General features: G+C 39.0%; 2 long non-coding RNA genes across 12 annotated transcripts in view; one reads left to right on the forward strand and one right to left on the reverse strand.

The window, feature by feature from the left end:
* Positions 1-17,589, forward strand: part of LOC128314957 (uncharacterized) — a 39,792-nt gene that overhangs the window by 10,065 nt on the left and 12,138 nt on the right. The window lies entirely within an intron of this gene.
* Positions 1,035-17,589, reverse strand: part of LOC106979035 (uncharacterized) — a 42,783-nt gene continuing 26,228 nt past the window's right edge. For 7 of the 11 annotated variants that reach the window (XR_008297295.1, XR_008297294.1, XR_008297290.1 and 4 more), the window contains one exon: positions 15,488-15,779. This is a non-coding gene — a long non-coding RNA (uncharacterized LOC106979035). Of the gene's footprint in view, positions 3,024-13,469; positions 13,902-15,487; positions 15,780-17,589 lie in introns of those variants that run through there. The other 4 variants (XR_008297296.1, XR_008297292.1, XR_008297297.1 and 1 more) reach the window with 3 other exon arrangements.

Here is a 17,589-nt window from a genome sequence, read left to right on the forward strand (position 1 = left end):
AATGATCACTGAGCTAATTATGTGCATTCCTCTGATTCCTCTGAAATGATGAAATTTGTTCCCTGATCTAATTCAAGTCCTTAGAACTGTGCCTCCCTATGATAGATACCCAGTATTTGAATGAATAAATGCGTAAAAGGACTCTTTAAAAAACAAATATGGTGAATTGATTGAATTTCCAATGTTAGAGTAACCTTGTAATTCTAGGGAAACACAACTTGGACATAAAGAATTACAATTTTTAAAGTTTATTTATTTTGAGAGAGAGAGTGCACACACACACACACACACACACACACACACACACATATGCATGAGTGGGGGAAGGGCAGAGAGAGGGAGGGAGAGAGAGAATCCCAACCAGGTTCTGCGCCACGAGCTCAGACCCCAGTTTAGGGCTTGAACTCATGAACTGTGAGGTCATGACCTGAGGTGAAACCAAGAACTGGTCGCTCAACCAACTGAGCCACCCAGGCACCCCCGAAGAATTATATTTTTAAATTTTCTTTAGAACAATTTTTTAATGTTTATTTTTGAGAGCGAGAGAGTATGAGAGAGTGGGGGAGGGGCAGAGAGAGAAGAAGACATAGAATCTGAGGCAGGGTCCAGGCTCCAAGCTTGGAGGGGAGGTGTCAGCACAGAGGCTGACACGGGGCTTGAACCCACGAACTGTGAGATCATGACCTGAGCCAAAGTTGAACGTTTAATGACTGAGCCACCCAGATGTCCCATATTTTTAAATTTTTGGAAGTACTCTATGTACTGGTATTTTAGAGATTTTTGTATGTTTGATTAACATTAGCATGTAATATTCTTTTCTTACTCCATCTGTTTTTTACGTGAACATAGGAGTATTCCCCTACCCTTAAAAAAAAATTTTTTTAACGTTTATTTATTTTTGAGACAGAGAGAGAGCATGAATGGGGGAGGGTAAGATAGAAGGAGACACAGAATCTGAAACAGGCTCCAGGCTCCGAGCTGTCAGCACAGAGCCTGATGAGCGGCTCGAACTCACGGACTGCGAGCTCATCACCTGAGCCAAAGTCGGCCGCTTAACCGACTGAGCCACCCAGGCGCCCCACCCCTTTTTAAAATTTGTATTAATTTAAGTAATCTCTATGCCCAACATGGAGCTCAAACTCACCACCAGAGATCAAGTGTCACATGATCCTCTGACAGCTAGCCAGGTGCCTTCCCCCTTTTTATAAACTTTAAAAGTATTTCCATATGATCAGAATGGTTTCTTTCATATAAGAGAAAATTCACTGGCTAGATTATCTGCATCTGGAGTAGCTGTCACCAGTTATTGTGGTTTTCTTGGAATGATTTTGAAGCAAGCATCAGATGCTGTTATGTTTTTGAGGACTGCTGTGGTTTCCAGTTTCATCTTAAGTCAGTGTGCGCGAGTTGTGTTTTTACAGGAAGTTTCCTATTTCAAAGTTAGACTCAAGATTCAGAATATTTTCTTATAATGTAGTATTTGTGGATTTTGTAAATATTGACTATCTGTTTCCACATTCTGTCTAGTTTATCCATTAGAGACCATAGCATCTTAGTAACAGTCGTTTTAAATTCCCGGGTTGACCATTCCAACATGCCTGCCATTTCTGAGTCTAGTTCTGATGTTTGTACCATCTCTTCAAAATGTATTTTTTTCCCTTTTAGTGTGTTTTACATTTTTTTCATAGTTGATTATAAACAACTAGGTAAACAAAACTGCCATAAGTAAGACTTTAGCTATCTGATAGTAGTAAGGTTTGGTGGAAAGGGAAGCACTGTATAGACCTATGAGTAGATCTCATTCTCTGGTGACGTTTTGCCTCTGAATTGTGAATTTCACACGTGGTCCTGTTTTTCTCCCTCTTTGGTGGGATGGGATTGCTGGAGTTGGCTGGAGGTGTTTTCCCTCTCCCACGTGGAGGTTATCTGGGGGTGGAGTTGTGTCTATCCCTTCCTGCAGGTGAGTTAGGCTCCCATAAATCCCCAGCAGGTCAGACTCCGGTTAAATAGTTTCTCGTGAGGGCCGACCTCGTTAAGAAGGTTAGGATGCTCTGGCGTTTAACAACATGATTCCTTTTACCTTCACCCTTCCAGAAGTTTGAGGGAATTTTTCTCCAATATTTGTGGTGAGAAGCTGCTTGAGCTCCTACAGGTAAAATCCACAAATGCGGGGGGGGGGGGGGTGGGATGTGCTGTCAATAACTGGAATTTTTACCTGTCAGATTTGCCCTTGCTGGCCTCCACCAATTTGTCTGTTACATTTCAGCGTTCTCTATTTTGGTACTTGTTGCCACAGAGGTTTGTGGTCATTGGTTTCTATCTAGAATGCTGTGATTCAGTTGCTTGTAATTCTCCAATTTGGGAGGCACTGTTTGCCCTGAAACCCCCATTTCTCTTCTGGGTGTAGAAGAATTTTTGAGGGGCACCTGGGTGGTCCTGTTGGTTAAGCGTCCAAAATTGGAGAGACCTTGTTAAAGTCTCATGAACCATGAGGTTGTGACCTGAGCTGAAGTCAGATGCTTAACCCACTGAGCCACTCGGGTGCCCCTTTTATCCCCCTTTTCTTGCAGGGCAAAGCACAGACCAAGGAGCAAGCCCAGAGTGATTCACAAATTCAAGCACTTACATTACAATGAAAAAAATCCTTACTGTCACGTACTTATACTACACTCTTGTCATACACAAGCCCAAGCTCTGTTGCTCATATAATTGATTGGTTTGGGATTATATTCTGGACATTTTTAATACTTTGACACTCTGGGCCTTTAAATCCTATAGAGAATGCGGTCTCTTTCTTTTACCGGGCAACTGACCAGGTAGAATCAGCTCAAGAGTTTCAGTCTGCATTCTGCGGGTTGTGGTTTCAATGCGAAGTTTCACAACCTATGCAGCTTTCTTTATGTCTCTACCTAGAAGCCGTTCTACCTAGAGGGTCCTCTAGCTTATGGTCCAGTTCTCAAGGTCTTGGTCCAGTTCTCAAGGTCTTTGGTGTGTCTCACGGCTGCCACAAGATCTCTTGAAGGCTGCAGTATAAAAAAATGCAGAAAACAAAAAACTGGTATTTCTCTCTCTCACTTAAGACTGAGAGCCTGACTACCTACTGCTCGTGCCAAGATCTGAGGGCATCTTTGGGAACAAGGTCTGTTGTTGCTGATACCTACTTGTGGATTTTCAACTGCAATGAGTCCAGGCCAGGTTATACCAGAGGGGGAAAAACTGGTAAATTTGCTGCCTGTTTGGTGGTACTTTGAAATCTGAGGCTTTTCATCAGTCTACCTGCAATTATTTATTTATTTTTGGATTCCTCAAATAGCTGTTCCAGGCATTGTGTCCAAGCTTTTTATACCTTCCTTCACTCGGTGGGACAGATGAGCCAAATTGTGTTTATTTCATCTTTTCCAAAACTAGAACTAATTTTTCCTGGTTTTGATTTTTCTCTCTCCCTTAATATTTTTTTTAAATTTTTAAATGTTTATTCATTTTTTGAGAGAGAGGACAAGCAGGGGAGGGACAGAGAGAGAGGGAGACACAGAATCCGAAGCAGGCTCCAAGCTCCAAGCTGTCAGCACAGGGCCCGAGGCGGGACTTGAACTTATGAACTGTGAGATCATGACCTGAGCCAAAGTCAGGTGCTTAACCGACTGAGCCACCCAAGTGCCCCTTAACCTTTTTTTTTTTTTAAGTGATTATTTATATTTGAGAGAGACAGAGACGGCATGAGTAGGGGAGGGGCAGAGAGAGAGGGAGACACAGCATTAGAAGCAGGCTCCAGGCTCCAAGCTGTCAGCATACAGTCCGACATGGGGTTTGAACCCATGAACTGCAAGATCATGACCTGAGCTGAAGTTGGATGCTTAACCGACTGAGCCGCCCAGGTGCCCCTAAACTCAAGTCTTTAATCCATTAAAAAAAATTTTTTTTAACATTTTTTAAAACATTTTTAACATGAATTTTTTTATTCATTCTTGAGAGACAGAGTATGAGTGGGGGAGGGGCAGAGAGAGAGAGAGAGAGAGAGAGAGAGAGAGAGAGAGAAGGAGACCCAGAATCAGAAATCAGAAGCAGGCTCCAGGCTGTCAGCACACAGCTTGACACAAGGCTTGAGCCATGAACCGTGAGATCATGACCTGAGCCAAAGTCGGACGCTTAACTGACTGAGCCATCCAGGCGCCCCAAGACTTTAATCCATTTTGAGTTAATTTTTGTATATGGTGTAAGATAGTGATCCGTTTTCACTTCTTTTTTTTTTTCTCCGTTTTCACTTCTTCACCCATGCCTGTCCAGTTTTCCCAACACCATCTATAGAAGAGACTGTTCTTTCCCTGTTGTGTGTTCTTAATTCCATTGTCATAAATTAATTCACCAAAAATACATGAGTTTATTTCTGGGCTCTCTATTATGTGCCACTGATGCATGTGTCTATACCATACTTTTTTTTTTTTTTTTTTTTAAGGTTTATTTATTTCTGAGACAGAGACAGAGCATGAGTGGGGGAGGGGCAGAGAGACAGGGAGACACAGAATCTGAAACAGGCTCCAGGCTCTGAGCTGTCAGCACAGAGCCCGATGTGAGGCTTGAACTCACAGACTGTGAGATCATGACCTGAGCTGAAGTCGGTCACTCAACCAACTGAGCCACCCAGGTGCCCCTACCATACGTATTTTTTTTTTATTACTCTGGCTCTGTATAATTTTGATAACAGTTTGAAATCAGAAAGTGTGATACCTCCAGCTTTGTTCTTTTGCCTCATGACTGCTTTGGTTATTCAAGGTCTTCTGTGGTTCCATTCAAATTTTAGGAATGTTTATTCTATTTCTGTGAGAAATGCCATTGGAATTTTGGTAGGGATTGCATTGAATCTGTAGATTGCTTTGGATAGTATGGATATTTTCCAATCCGTGAGCATGTAATATCTTTCCATTTCTTTGTCTTCAGTGCCTTTCATCACTGTCTTATAGTTTTCACCATACAGGTCTTTCACCTCCCTCATTAAATTTATTCCTAGGTATTTTATTCTTTTTTAAAAAATATTTTATTTTTGGGGCACCTAGGTGGCTCAGTCGGTTGAGCATCCAACTTTGGCCAGGTCATGATCTCACAGTCTGTGAGTTCAAGCCCCACATCAGGCTCTGTGCTGACAGCTCGGAGCCTGGAGCCCGTTTCAGATTCTGTGTCTCCCTCCCTCTCTGCTCCTCCCCTGTTCATGCTCTGTCTCTCTCTGTCTCAAAGATAAATTTAAAAACATTAAAAAAATTTTTTTAAAGTATTTTATTTTTAAGTAATCTCTACACCCAGTGTGGGGCTCAAACTCACAATGCCAAGATCAAGAGTTGCATGCTCTACTGACTGAGCCAGCCAGGCGCCCCTAAGTAATTTATTCTTTTTGATGCAATTGTGCATGTGACTGTTTTCTTAATTTCTCTAACAATTCATTATTAGTGTATAGAACACAATAGATTTTTGTATATGGATTTTGCATCCTGCAACTTTACTTAATTCATTAGTTCTAATAGTTTTTTGGTGGAGTCTGTAGGGTTTTCTATACATCCTATCATGTCATCTGCAAATAGTGACATTTTTACTTCTTCTGTTCCAATTTTGATGCATTATTTTTTCTTGCTCTAGCTAGGACTTCCAATACTATGTTGAATAAAAGTGAGGAGAGTGGGAGTTGCTGCTTTTTTCCTGATCTTACAGGAAAAACTTTCAGCTTTTCCCCAGAGTATGATGGTATTTATGGGCTTGTCATAAATTGCCTTTATTATGTTGAGGTACATTCCCTGTATACCCACTTTGTTGACAGTTTTTATCATGAATCAGTGTTGGGTTTTATTAAGTGCTTTTTTTTGCATCTATTAAAATGATCATATGGGTTTTTTGTGATTTTTAAATTGATTTTCTTATTTTTTTAATGTTTCTTTATTTTTTTATTATTTTTTTAACGTTTATTTATTTTTGAGACAGAGAGAGACAGAGCATGAACAGGGGAGGGGCAGAGGGGGAGACACAGAATCTGAAACGGGCTCCAGGCTCTGAGCTGTCAGCACAGAGCCCGACGTGGGGCTCAAACCCACGGACCGTGAGATCATGACCTGAGCCGAAGTCAGACGCTTAACCGACTGAGCCACCCAGGCGCCCCTTTAATGTTTATTTTTGAGAGAGAGCATGAGTGGGCGAGGGGCAGAGAGAGAGAGGGAGAGGATCTGAAGCGGGCTCTGTGCTGACAGCAGAGAGCCTGATGTGGGGCTTGAACTCATGAACGGTGAGGTCATGACCTCAGCCAAAGTCACACTTTAGGTGACTGAGCCACCCAGGTGCCCTTTTTTGTGATTTTTTAAACGTTTTTAATTTCAGTTACTGTAGTGCTATATTATTTTCAGGTGCACAAGATAGTAATTCATATGTTTTTTACCCTTCATTTTGCTAATGTGGTGTATTATATTGATTTGCAATGTTGAACCATCCTTGCATCCCTAAGAATAAATTCCACTTCATTGTGTAGTAAGATCCTTTGACTATATTGTCAATTTGCTGAAATTTTATTGAAGGATTTTTCATCTTTATTCATCAGGAATATAGGCTTGGAATTTTCTTTTCTTGTGGCACCCTTGTTTGGTTTTGGTATCAAGATAATGTCAGTCTTATAAAGTGAACTTAGAAGTGTTCCCTCCTCTTCTGTCTTGTGTAGGCTTAAGAAGAATTGGAATTCATTCTCCTTTAAGTGTTAGAATTCACTAGTGAAGCCAGCTGATCCTGGACTCTTGTTTGTCGGGATGCTTTTGATTCTTGATTCAATCTTGATCTGTTAGATTTTTAAATTCTTTATGACTCAGTCTTGGTAGGTTGTATATTTCTAGGAATTCAACCTTTTTTTTTTTTTTCCAGGTTGTCTAATTTGTTGGCATATAATTGTTTATGGTAGTCTCTTAAGAATCTTTGTATTTCTGTGGTATATGTGGTATATTTTGTGGTATATTTTTGTTTCCTCGTCATTTCTTTTTTGTTTTTTTGTTTTTTAAGTTTATTTATTTTGAGAGAGGAGAAAGAGGGAGAGAGAGAATCCCAGGCGCTGCCCTATCGGCATGAGCAGGATGCAGGGTTTGATCTCATGAACCTGTAAGATCATGACCTGAGCCAAAACCTAGAGACACTTAACCAACTGAGCCACCCAGGTGCCCCTCCTCTTCATTTCTCATTTGAGTCTTTTCTTTTTCTTGATGGGTCTAGCTGAAGGTTTGTCAGTTTTGTTTATCTTTCAAAAGAGAGAGCTCTGGGTCTCACTGATCATTTGTATTGTCTTTTTAGTCATTATTTCATGTCTTTCTGCTCTGTTATTTCCTTCCTTATATCACTCAGCCTTCATTTTTTTCTTTTTTATTGAGTATAACTATCATACAATATTATACCAGTTGCAAGCATACAACATATTGATTTGACAATTCTGCATATTACTTGATGTGCACCACAATAATTGCAGCTACCATGTGTCATCATACAGTGTTATTACAAATTCTTGACTGTATTCTTCATACTATATATCTCTGTGACTTATTTATTTTATAAGTAGAAGGTTGTATCTCTTAATCTCTTTTATCTGCTTCACCCATCTCCCTTCAAACTCCCCTTCAGCAAACACCTGTTCTCTGTATTTCAGTTTGTTTCTTATTTTGTTTTTGTTTTTGTATTCCACGTGTAAGTTAGGTCATATGGTATTTCTCTTTCTCTATCTGACTTATTTCACTTAGCATAATGCCTTTATGTCCATCCATGTTATCACAAATGGCATGATCTCATTTTTTTTTTTACTGACTTACATTCCATTGTGTGTGTATACAGTTTGTTTTCTGTATTTATGATTCTGATTTTGCTTTTCATTTTTTAAAAGATTCTATTTATGAGAGAATCATATGATAATTGTCTTTATCAGTATGAGTTATTTTACTTAGCATAATACGATCTGCGTCCATCTATGTGTCTGAAATGGCACAATCCCATCCTTTTTTATGGCTGCATAATATTCCATTGTGTATGTATACCTCATTTTTTTATCCATTGGTCTATAGATGGGACACTTAGGTTGCTTCCATGTCTTCGCCATTGTAAATAATGCTGCAATAAACATAGGGGTGCACACATCTTTTCAAATTAGTGTTTTAGTTTTCCCTGTGTGGGGAATTCTACCCACTAGTAGAATTATTGGATCATACGGTATTTCTGTTTTTAATTTTTTGAGGAACCTCCATACTGTTTTCCACAATGGCTGTACCAATTTACATTCCTACCAACTATGCACAAGGGTTCCTTTTTCTCCACATTCTCACCAACACTTGTTGTTTCTTGCATTAAAACAATTTTTTTGATGTTTATTTTTTTGAGAGAGAGAGAGTGTGTGAGCAAGGGAGGGGCAGAGAGAGAGGGAGACACAGAATCTGAAGCAGGATTCAGGCTCTGAGCTGTCGGCACAGAGCCGCATGTGGTGCTCGAACTCATCTACCATGAGATCATGACCTGAGCCGAAGTTGGCCGCTTAACTGACTAAGCCACCCAAGTGCCCGTTTCTTGCATTTTTTATTTTAGCCATTCTAACAGGTGTGAGGTGGTATTTCATTGTGACTTTGATTTGCATTTCTTTTTTTTTAATGTTTATCTATTTTTGAGAGAGAGAGAGCAAGTGCAAAAGCAGGGGAGGGGCAGAGAGAGAGAGAGAGAGGGAGAGAGAGAGGGAGACACAGAATCTGAAGCAAGCTCCAGGCTCTGAGCTGTCAGCACAAAGCCTGAAGTGGGGCTCAAACTCACAAACTCTGAGATCATGACCAAAATCAGATGCTTAACCAAGTGAGACACCCAGGCATTCTTGATTCACATTTCTTTGATGATTAGTGATATTGAACATCTTTTCATGTCTCTGTTGGCCATCTATATATCTTCTTTGGAAACATGTCTATGTCCACTTTTTAAACTTTTTTTTTTTTTTGAGAGAGCATGAGTTGGGTTCCATGCTCAGTGCAGAGCCTGACGTGGGTGCAATCCCACGACCCTAGGATCATGATGTGAACCAAAATCAAGAGTCTGATGCTCAACCAGCTGAGCCATCCAGGCACCTCTACTCATTTTTAAATCAGATTGTTTGGAGTTTTTTGGTGTTGAGTTGTATAAGCTCTTTTTATATTTTTATATTTTTCAATGTTACCTCCTTATCAGATATATCATTTGCAAATATCTTCTCCCATTCCCTAGGTTGCCTTTTATTTTGTTTATCATTCCTTTTGCTGTGCAAAACCTTTTTATTTCATTGTAGTCCCACTAGTTTATTTTTGCTTTTGCTTTCTTTATCCTAAGAGACCTATCCACATGACTCTTGATTTTGGCTCAGGTCATGATCTCATGGTTCATGAGATTGAGCCCCACTAACAGCTTGGACTTGGGGTTCTCTCTCTCCCTCTCTGCCCTTACCCCGTTTGCACACACTCTCTCCCAAATAAACATTTAAAAAAAGCCTCCAGTCTTTAAGCTCCACTAGTTGCAGAAACACAAAAATCAGCCCCTCTCATTTTTCTTTCTTTTTAAAAAAAAAAAATTTTTTTTAACGTTTATTTACTTTTGAGACAGAGAGAGACAGAGCATGAATGGGGGAGGGTCAGAGAGAGAGGGAGACACAGAATCTGAAACAGGCTCCAGGCTCTCTGAGCTGTCAGCACAGAGACCGACGCGGGGCTCGAACTCACAGACCGCGAGATCATGACCTGAGCCGAAGTCAGATGCTTAACCGACTGAGCCACCCAGGCGCCCCTCATTTTTCTAGCCAATGGCTCTGGGGAAATGTTCTCCCTTGTGTTCCCTTATGTGCTCCTCCTCTCTTGCCCTCTCCGCCTTCTGTGTGATCACAGCATCTGTGATCCATTTCCCCAAACCATGTCTCCCCCCTTCCTACCCTCTTCCATGTGGCTTCTTCTCTCCCTTCAGTTGTGGAGTTTATTCTGTCAGTCTTCAGGTTGATATGTGGGGTATTCAGAATGATTTGGTAGCTACCTAGTTGTGTTTGAAGGACAAAATGAGCTGAGCATCCTCCTACTATGCTGCCATCTTCTACTAAGGTATACCTTGTTGATTTTTTAAAATGCTTTCTTGGGGTGCCTGGGTGGTTCAGTTGGTTGGGCATCTGCTTCAGCTCAGGTTGAGATCTCACTGTTCATGGGTTCAATCCCCACATTGGGCTCTGTGCTGACAGCCCAGAGCCTGGAGCCTGCTTCAGATTCTGTGTCTCACTCTCCCTCTCTGACTCCCGCCCCTGCTGGCACTCTCTCTCTCTCTCAAAAATAAATAAACATAAAATAATTTTTTTAAATGCTTCCATTAATTCATTTATTCATTCAAATAATAGGCACCTAACGCAGGTACAGTTCTACATACTTGAATAATTTCAGTGAACAAATATCTTAGAGGAATAAAGGGAATGCATTTAAGAAGTTCAGAAGGCATTCAGGAGAAAGCCTACCCAAACTATGAGAAGTAGGGTAATAGGATTACTAAAAGCCTTTACAACAACCTACAAAATAAATGGTAAAGATGGAAAGCACATCCCATTAGGATGAATAAAAACACAAATATGCTGTTTTTACTACTTTCTAGTCATCAATGTACTGGAAGTATTGTTCTATTGGTATCAGGAAAAATATATAAAGTAGGAATTAGTATGAAAAAAAACCCCTGTAATTAGTTATAGATAATATGATTGCCTATGTGTCAAACCAAAACAACACCTAAAAATTAGAATTTTAAAGTTTACTAAGGTAGCTGGATAAAATACAATACACAATCAGAAAAATTAAAAGGTGTAACATTTAAAAGTAAGATAACTACACTACTCACAATATACAAGATATGGAAAAAACTCATGTCCATCTATAGATGAATACATAAGATGTGATATGTATGTATTGTAGAATATTATTCAGCCATAAAAAGAAGGAAATCCTGTTATTTGTAACCACATGGATACACCTGAAGGACATTCTGCTAAGTGAAATAATCCTTACAAAAGGCTAGGTGGGGTGGGGGTGGGGTGGAAGTAACAGGAAATGTAGATCAAGGGCACAAAATCTCAGTTATGTAGGATGAATAGATTCTGGAGACCTAATGTATAGCAAGGTGAATATAAAAGTTTATTAAATGTTAAGAACAAATTGTAAGAAATTGGGCTAGCTTTATCTTTTTTTTCCTTTTGTTTCTTTAAAAAAAAAAAAAGAATTGTAAAATACTGAACTCCACTGAAGAAGACATAAATATATAGGAAGAAACACCATGGTTTTTGTAAAGTCCAATACCAGAAACTCAAATTCTCCTTACAATGATTTAGAGATTCAGAGATTCAGCTAACAGCTCATCAAAAGTAGACTAAGCATTAGATGAAATTAACAAACTGACATAAAACTATATATGAATCTCCCACAACTAATTATAAATGGGAAAATAAGACTTGTACAAGTAAAAACCAGACACTTACCGTATTTTACCAAAGTAATCAAAACTAACATTAACAATGTTGGAATAAATGACTTCATTGGCTTCTGTCTAGGTGCTATCTTTGATATATATGTCTCTTTTTTGATATTCAGCCAAAAATATAAAACATGAATTTTTTTTTTATATAAAACATGAAGGTTAAAAAAGAAACAGCAGTTGAAAGATATTCAACAAAGGAAACTGCTGTGTTCTTAAAAATTGTCTATATCATAAAAGACAAAGTTAAGGAAAATATTTGAAGTTGGTTAAAGTACCATGGCCATTGAAATCAATACATGGCTTTGAACTGAAGGATAAATTTTACCATAAGAACATGAAACAGCTGATAAAAGCAATATGGACTATAAATCAGATAACACTCTTGTGCTTCAGAAACACCTACTGAAAATAATACGGGGTTAAAGAGGCATGGTGAATGCAACTTACCCTTGAACATTTCAGGAGGAAAATACACATGTATGAGAAGAAATAGGAGAGCAAGAATGAATGAGAAAGAAGTAGCAAAACTTTAAGAATTAGTGAATCTGAGTTATATTGGAGTCCTTTGTGCTAGTCTACGAACTTTTTCTCTAACTCTGCTGTAATTTCCAAATTCTAGCAAAGAACCAAGGAAAGACAGCATTCCTTAAGAATAATGGCACTCTGGAAACCAATTTGACAATAAATTATATTTAATATTAAAAAAAGTAAAAACCAAAACTGCAAAAAAAAAAAAAAGGAATAATGCCACAAAAAATAGCACTCTCCAGCATTAAGAGACACAGTAAAGTTAGTATAATGAAGGCAAGAGGTAGTCATGCAGAGATGAGTCCCAACTGACCAAAGGAATAAAATACAGTGTTCAGAACAGATCCAAATTGATATGGATTTTTCTCCCGATGGCTGATGTTACACTCCAAATCAGTAGAGAAAAGCAAACTTTTAAAAAAATGGGTTTTTTTAAACTCACTATATTTATTATTTTTTAATAATTTAAGGGGAGCCTGGGTGGCTCAGTCAGTTGAACCTCCAATTTCAACTCAGGTCATGATCTCACAGTTCATGACTTTGAGCCCCACACTAGGCTCGCTGCTGTCAGTGCAGAGCCTGGTTCCATCCTCTACCCGGCTCTCTCTGCCCCTCCCTGCTCATGCTCTCCCCCTCCAAATAAATAAACATTAAAAAATAAAGTTTTCATTTAAATTCCGATTAATATACAGTGTAATTGTAGTTTCAGGTGTACAAATAGTGATTCAACAATTCCATACACCACCTGGTGCTCATCGCAAGTGCATTACTTAATCCCCATCACCTGTTTCATCCATCCCCCCCTACCCATTTCCCCTCTAGTAACCATCAGTTTGTTCTCTATAGTTAAGAGTCTGTTTATGGGGTGCCTGGGTGGCTCAGTCAGTTCAGCATCCGACTTCAGCTCAAGTCGTGATCTCTCAATTTGTGGGTTCCAGCCCCACATCGGGCACTGTGCTGACAGATCAGGGCCTGGAGCCTGCTTCAGATTCTCTGTCTCCCTCTCTCTCTGCCCTTCCTCCACTTGCACTGTCCCTCTCAAAAATAAACACTAAAAAAAAGTCTTGCTTTGCCACTCCCTTTTCCCCCCCTTGCTCGTTTGTTTTCTTAAATTATACAGAGAAGTGAAATCTGATATTTGGCTGACTTATTTCGCTTAGCATAACACTCTCCAGCTCCATCCATATTGTTGCAAATGGCAAGATTTCATTCCTTTTTATGAATAGTATTCCTTTGTTACAGATACCACATCTTCTTTATCCATTCATCAATGTACACTTGGGCTGTTTCCATAATTTGACTATTACAGATAGTGCTGCTATAAAGAGGTGCATTTGAAATAATACTTTTGTATTCTTTGGGTAAATACCAAGTAGTGCGATCACTGGATCACAGGGTGGTTCTACTTTTAACATTCTGAGGACCCTCCATACTGCATTCCCACCAAAGTATACAAGAATTCTCCTTTCTCTGTGTTCTCAGAGAAAGGCAAAATTTTCAATACACAGTCTTGTGACAATTTTATGTTCATGGTGGATGAGACAAAATTAGACATATTGGTAACAAAAAGAAAAGCCAATTCTAAATGGATTAAGCACATGAATGAGAAAAAGTATAAAAATTTGGGAATTCAAGACAGGTGAACATATTTATGACCACAGAGTAAAAGAAAATTTTGGAAACAAAATTAGCTATGCCCAAATTAAGAAATCTTTCTTTGGGGTGTCTGGGTGGCTCAGTCCATTAAACATCCAACTCTTGATTTCGGCTCAGGGTCGTGAGATCAAGGCACACACAGGGCTCCTCATTGGGTGTGGAGCCTGCTTAAGATTCTCTTCTCCTTCTCCCCAACTCCCCAGTTCGTGCTCTCTCTTAAAAAAAAAAAAAAGATATTTTTCTTAAGATACTATATCAAAACTGAAAACACATTACGTGGAAACTAATGCAATCTTGTTATTCATGAATGAGGAGTACCACATTGTTTAACAAAAGACTTCAAAATTATTTTAAAAGAACTATTAGAAAAATTAGCCAAAGCCATGACTGGTATTCCAACAAGGAGGAAAACAAATAGCCATAGTACTTGACAAGATGTTCATACCATCAGTAATAGGGAAAGGCAAATTAAACCACAGAGATATTGCACAAACACTTTGGAAAAACATTGTAATTACCTAATAAGTTTGAACATTAATACACAGTGAGTTAATAAAATAACAAAGGAATGACTCAGTAACAAAAGCTTTTATATATAGTTCAAAAATCAACTAAGGAGGGAAATACTTTGCTTTGGGATCTATACATAGGTAGTAAAACTTATGAAAAAAGCAAAGAAATGGTAGATTGGTGCCTTGATCTCAATTTCTGAAAGTAACTGAATAAAGACACAGGGAGATTAAAAACACTGAAAGAAAAGTTTACCACAGCTCAAAGGGTAGACAGCATGACTCCCCTTGAGGGTTCAGAATTGGTCTGAAGAAAGGAGAAAACACAGGCCACAGTCTTCATTGGGTTTCCACTGAAAGAGCAAGGTAGGGCTGAACAGAATTGGCGTTTGACTGATGCCACCAGATTTTGGGTCATAGGCAATGTATCTAGTTTTCTGGTATCTGGCCCTGGGTTGACTTAGGTAGGAGAAATACTGGCTTTGCATGTAAGAGTTAAAGGAGGTTGGGGATATTGGATACTGGATGATTTGGTGTCCACAAGAAAGAAGTGTTCCTGATCAAGTTGTTTACTATCTTTTGGGATTAACCAGACCTGAAGGAGCAGTATCTTCCTGGACAGATTGATCCCTAAAGTGTCAAAGCATCATAAACACAGAGCAAAAGAGAACATGATTAAGGCAATTGATCTTTTGATGGTTTGATAGTAAGGAAACTTTGGGGTGATGGTAGTGGTGATTATCCGAGAGTATGGCTTAAGTTGCCATGGAATACATGGAAAACATTACGGGAGTATAAGAAGTCCTTGTAGGCTAGCCCATAACCAAGGTCTCTACTAAATCTGGTAGGTACTATGTAAAGATATGAAATTATTTTGTGGACTCTAACAATATCTTTGTGGACTTATAAAGTGTGCATTTGACAATATTCAAGGCGGCAAGCTTGGCAGTTACACTGTTGGAGGCCATGAGCTAATGATAATAAAACAGATGTAAAGATTAGTATTTTGTGGTTGGTGATGCAGGGCAGGAGGTCATGGTGGAAAGGTGGAGGGCTGCTGTAGAAGGTGCTGGAGAGTGGTCTTCTTCCCACAGGGTTAAGAGGCAGACAAATAGGAGTGAGGTTATCTCCTGAAAAAAGTTATTTTTGGAATGACACAAATAGTTTTCTGTCAGATTCCTCTACAAGCATGGCAGTGTGGGGGTATGTTTTGGCAGAATGCAGGTATGACTGGACAATGGGCTAAGCAGACTGCAAGCAGCTCAGAAACAAAACAGAATATCAAAAGAAGATCAGCAAAATTGTCCTTTGTCTACTTTCTGCATTAGGAGGGTCAGCCACGGATATTGTTGGTGCAGAAGCTCATGAACTGGGTGAAGTCATTTCTATTCAGGAGATCTTTGGAGGGACTGATGTCATCTTAGGCCAGTATCCCTGCCAGCAATGAGATTCTGTGCATGGGTGATGCCATTTGGGATGTGGGCCTGGGGTATCCTTTCCCAGCAGATAACTACTTGGATATGGGTCTCAGCATTTGCTCTTTGGTTGAAACAATAAACTACCTCCAGGGTTTGGGCCTCCAGCCTGTAAAATGAAAGCACCCAGAACAGAAGTAATGAGAACAGTGAACAGAAGTATAGCTATCTTGAAAGATTGTTTTTTATGGAAGTTTAGGCTTAAATATTATATTATCAGTGCTGCCTTGCTTATGAGAGAAGTTATGGTTAATGGGTCCTAAGAGGGTATACACCTTGGATGTGACCTCCAGGCCTTATGTGGTGGGAACAAGATAGAACATTTACAAAGACAGTTTAAAGATCAGGGCAAGACAGAGATCAATTTAGGGGTCCACTTGTCAGACTGCAGTGTTATATCTGTTAAACTCAGTGTGATCTATCCGGGACATGAACGTTTTCTTGGATAGCTTTTCCAGGAGGTTAGTGTTGTGGATTTTGAGAAGTAAGATGTGATCAAACCTATTCCAGTTCTGAATAGGTTCTACAGCATGGTGACTGCAATTAATACTATTGTACTACACACTTGAAAGTTGTTGATAGAGACTCTTCAATAGTCTCACGACGAAAAAAGAAATAATTATGTGAAGTCATGTGGGTGTTAACTAACACTGTAAGTAATCATTTTGCAACATAGAAGTCTATCAAATCAACATGTGCTCATTAAGCTTACACATTATTACATATATTAATAAAGCTGGAAGAAAAGTGAAATTACCATATTTGTTAGAAAGTAAACTCCTGTATTAATTCATTCAAATATTTATTATGTACCTATCATGAGCAAGGTGCAGTTTTAAGTATCTGAATTTTATCAGTGAACAAATAAGGCCATTTCAGATGATACAGGAAGAATATTTAAATTCATAGGCATACAGTCTCAAACTATGAAATACAGGAATATAATGGCTATTAAAAACAGTGAGAAACCTACAGCAAACAACTGTGAATGACGAAGTGGTAGAGTGTCCTAGTAGAATTGTCAAGACTGTGTCTGTGTGTGTGTATTTAATTGAAGCACAGTTGACATACCATGTTATATTAGTTTTCGGGGTAGAATATAGCAATTCAGCAATTCTGTACTGCATACGATGCCAAAGATAACTATACTTACCATCTGTCCCCCAAATTATGACCATATTATTGACTATATTCTCTGTATTTTTCATTCCCATTGACTTATTTGTAACTATAAATTTAAAGTAGGCTCCACACCCAGTGTGGGGTTTGAACTCATGACCCTGAGATCAAGAGTCAGATGCTCTACTGAGCCAGCCAGGTGCCCTGTAACTAAAAATTTTAATCTTAATCCCCCCCCCCCCCCCATGTATCATGCCCATCTCCCAACATCCTCTGTTCTGGCAACCAATCTGTATTGCGTGTTTATGAAACTCTGTTTTGTGTTCACTGATTCCACATGTAAGTGAAATCACTTAATATTTGCCATTCTCTGACTTATCCCACTTAGCAATATCCTTTAGGTCCATCTGTGCTGTCATGAATGACAAGATTTCATTTTTTATGGCCAACTAATATTTCATTGTGTGTATGTGTGTGTAACACATATACCAAATCTTTTTCCATTCATCTACTGATGGACAGTAAGGTTACATCCATACTTTAGTTACTATAAATAATGCTGCAGTGAACATAGTGGTGCAGATACATTTTAAAATTTTGATCACTTTCCCTGAGTAAATACCCAGCAGTGGAATTACTGGATCATATTAGTTCTGTTTTTATTGAATTTTTTGAGAAACCACTATACAATTTTCCACACCAATTTATATTCTTACCAACAGTGCACAAGGGCGCTCTTCTTGCCACATCCTTGTCACCACTTAGTATTTCCAGTCTTTTTGAGGACAGCTATTCTGACT

This window comes from Acinonyx jubatus, chromosome A2 (assembly GCF_027475565.1).
Source record: "Acinonyx jubatus isolate Ajub_Pintada_27869175 chromosome A2, VMU_Ajub_asm_v1.0, whole genome shotgun sequence".
Lineage (NCBI taxonomy): Eukaryota > Metazoa > Chordata > Mammalia > Carnivora > Felidae > Acinonyx > Acinonyx jubatus.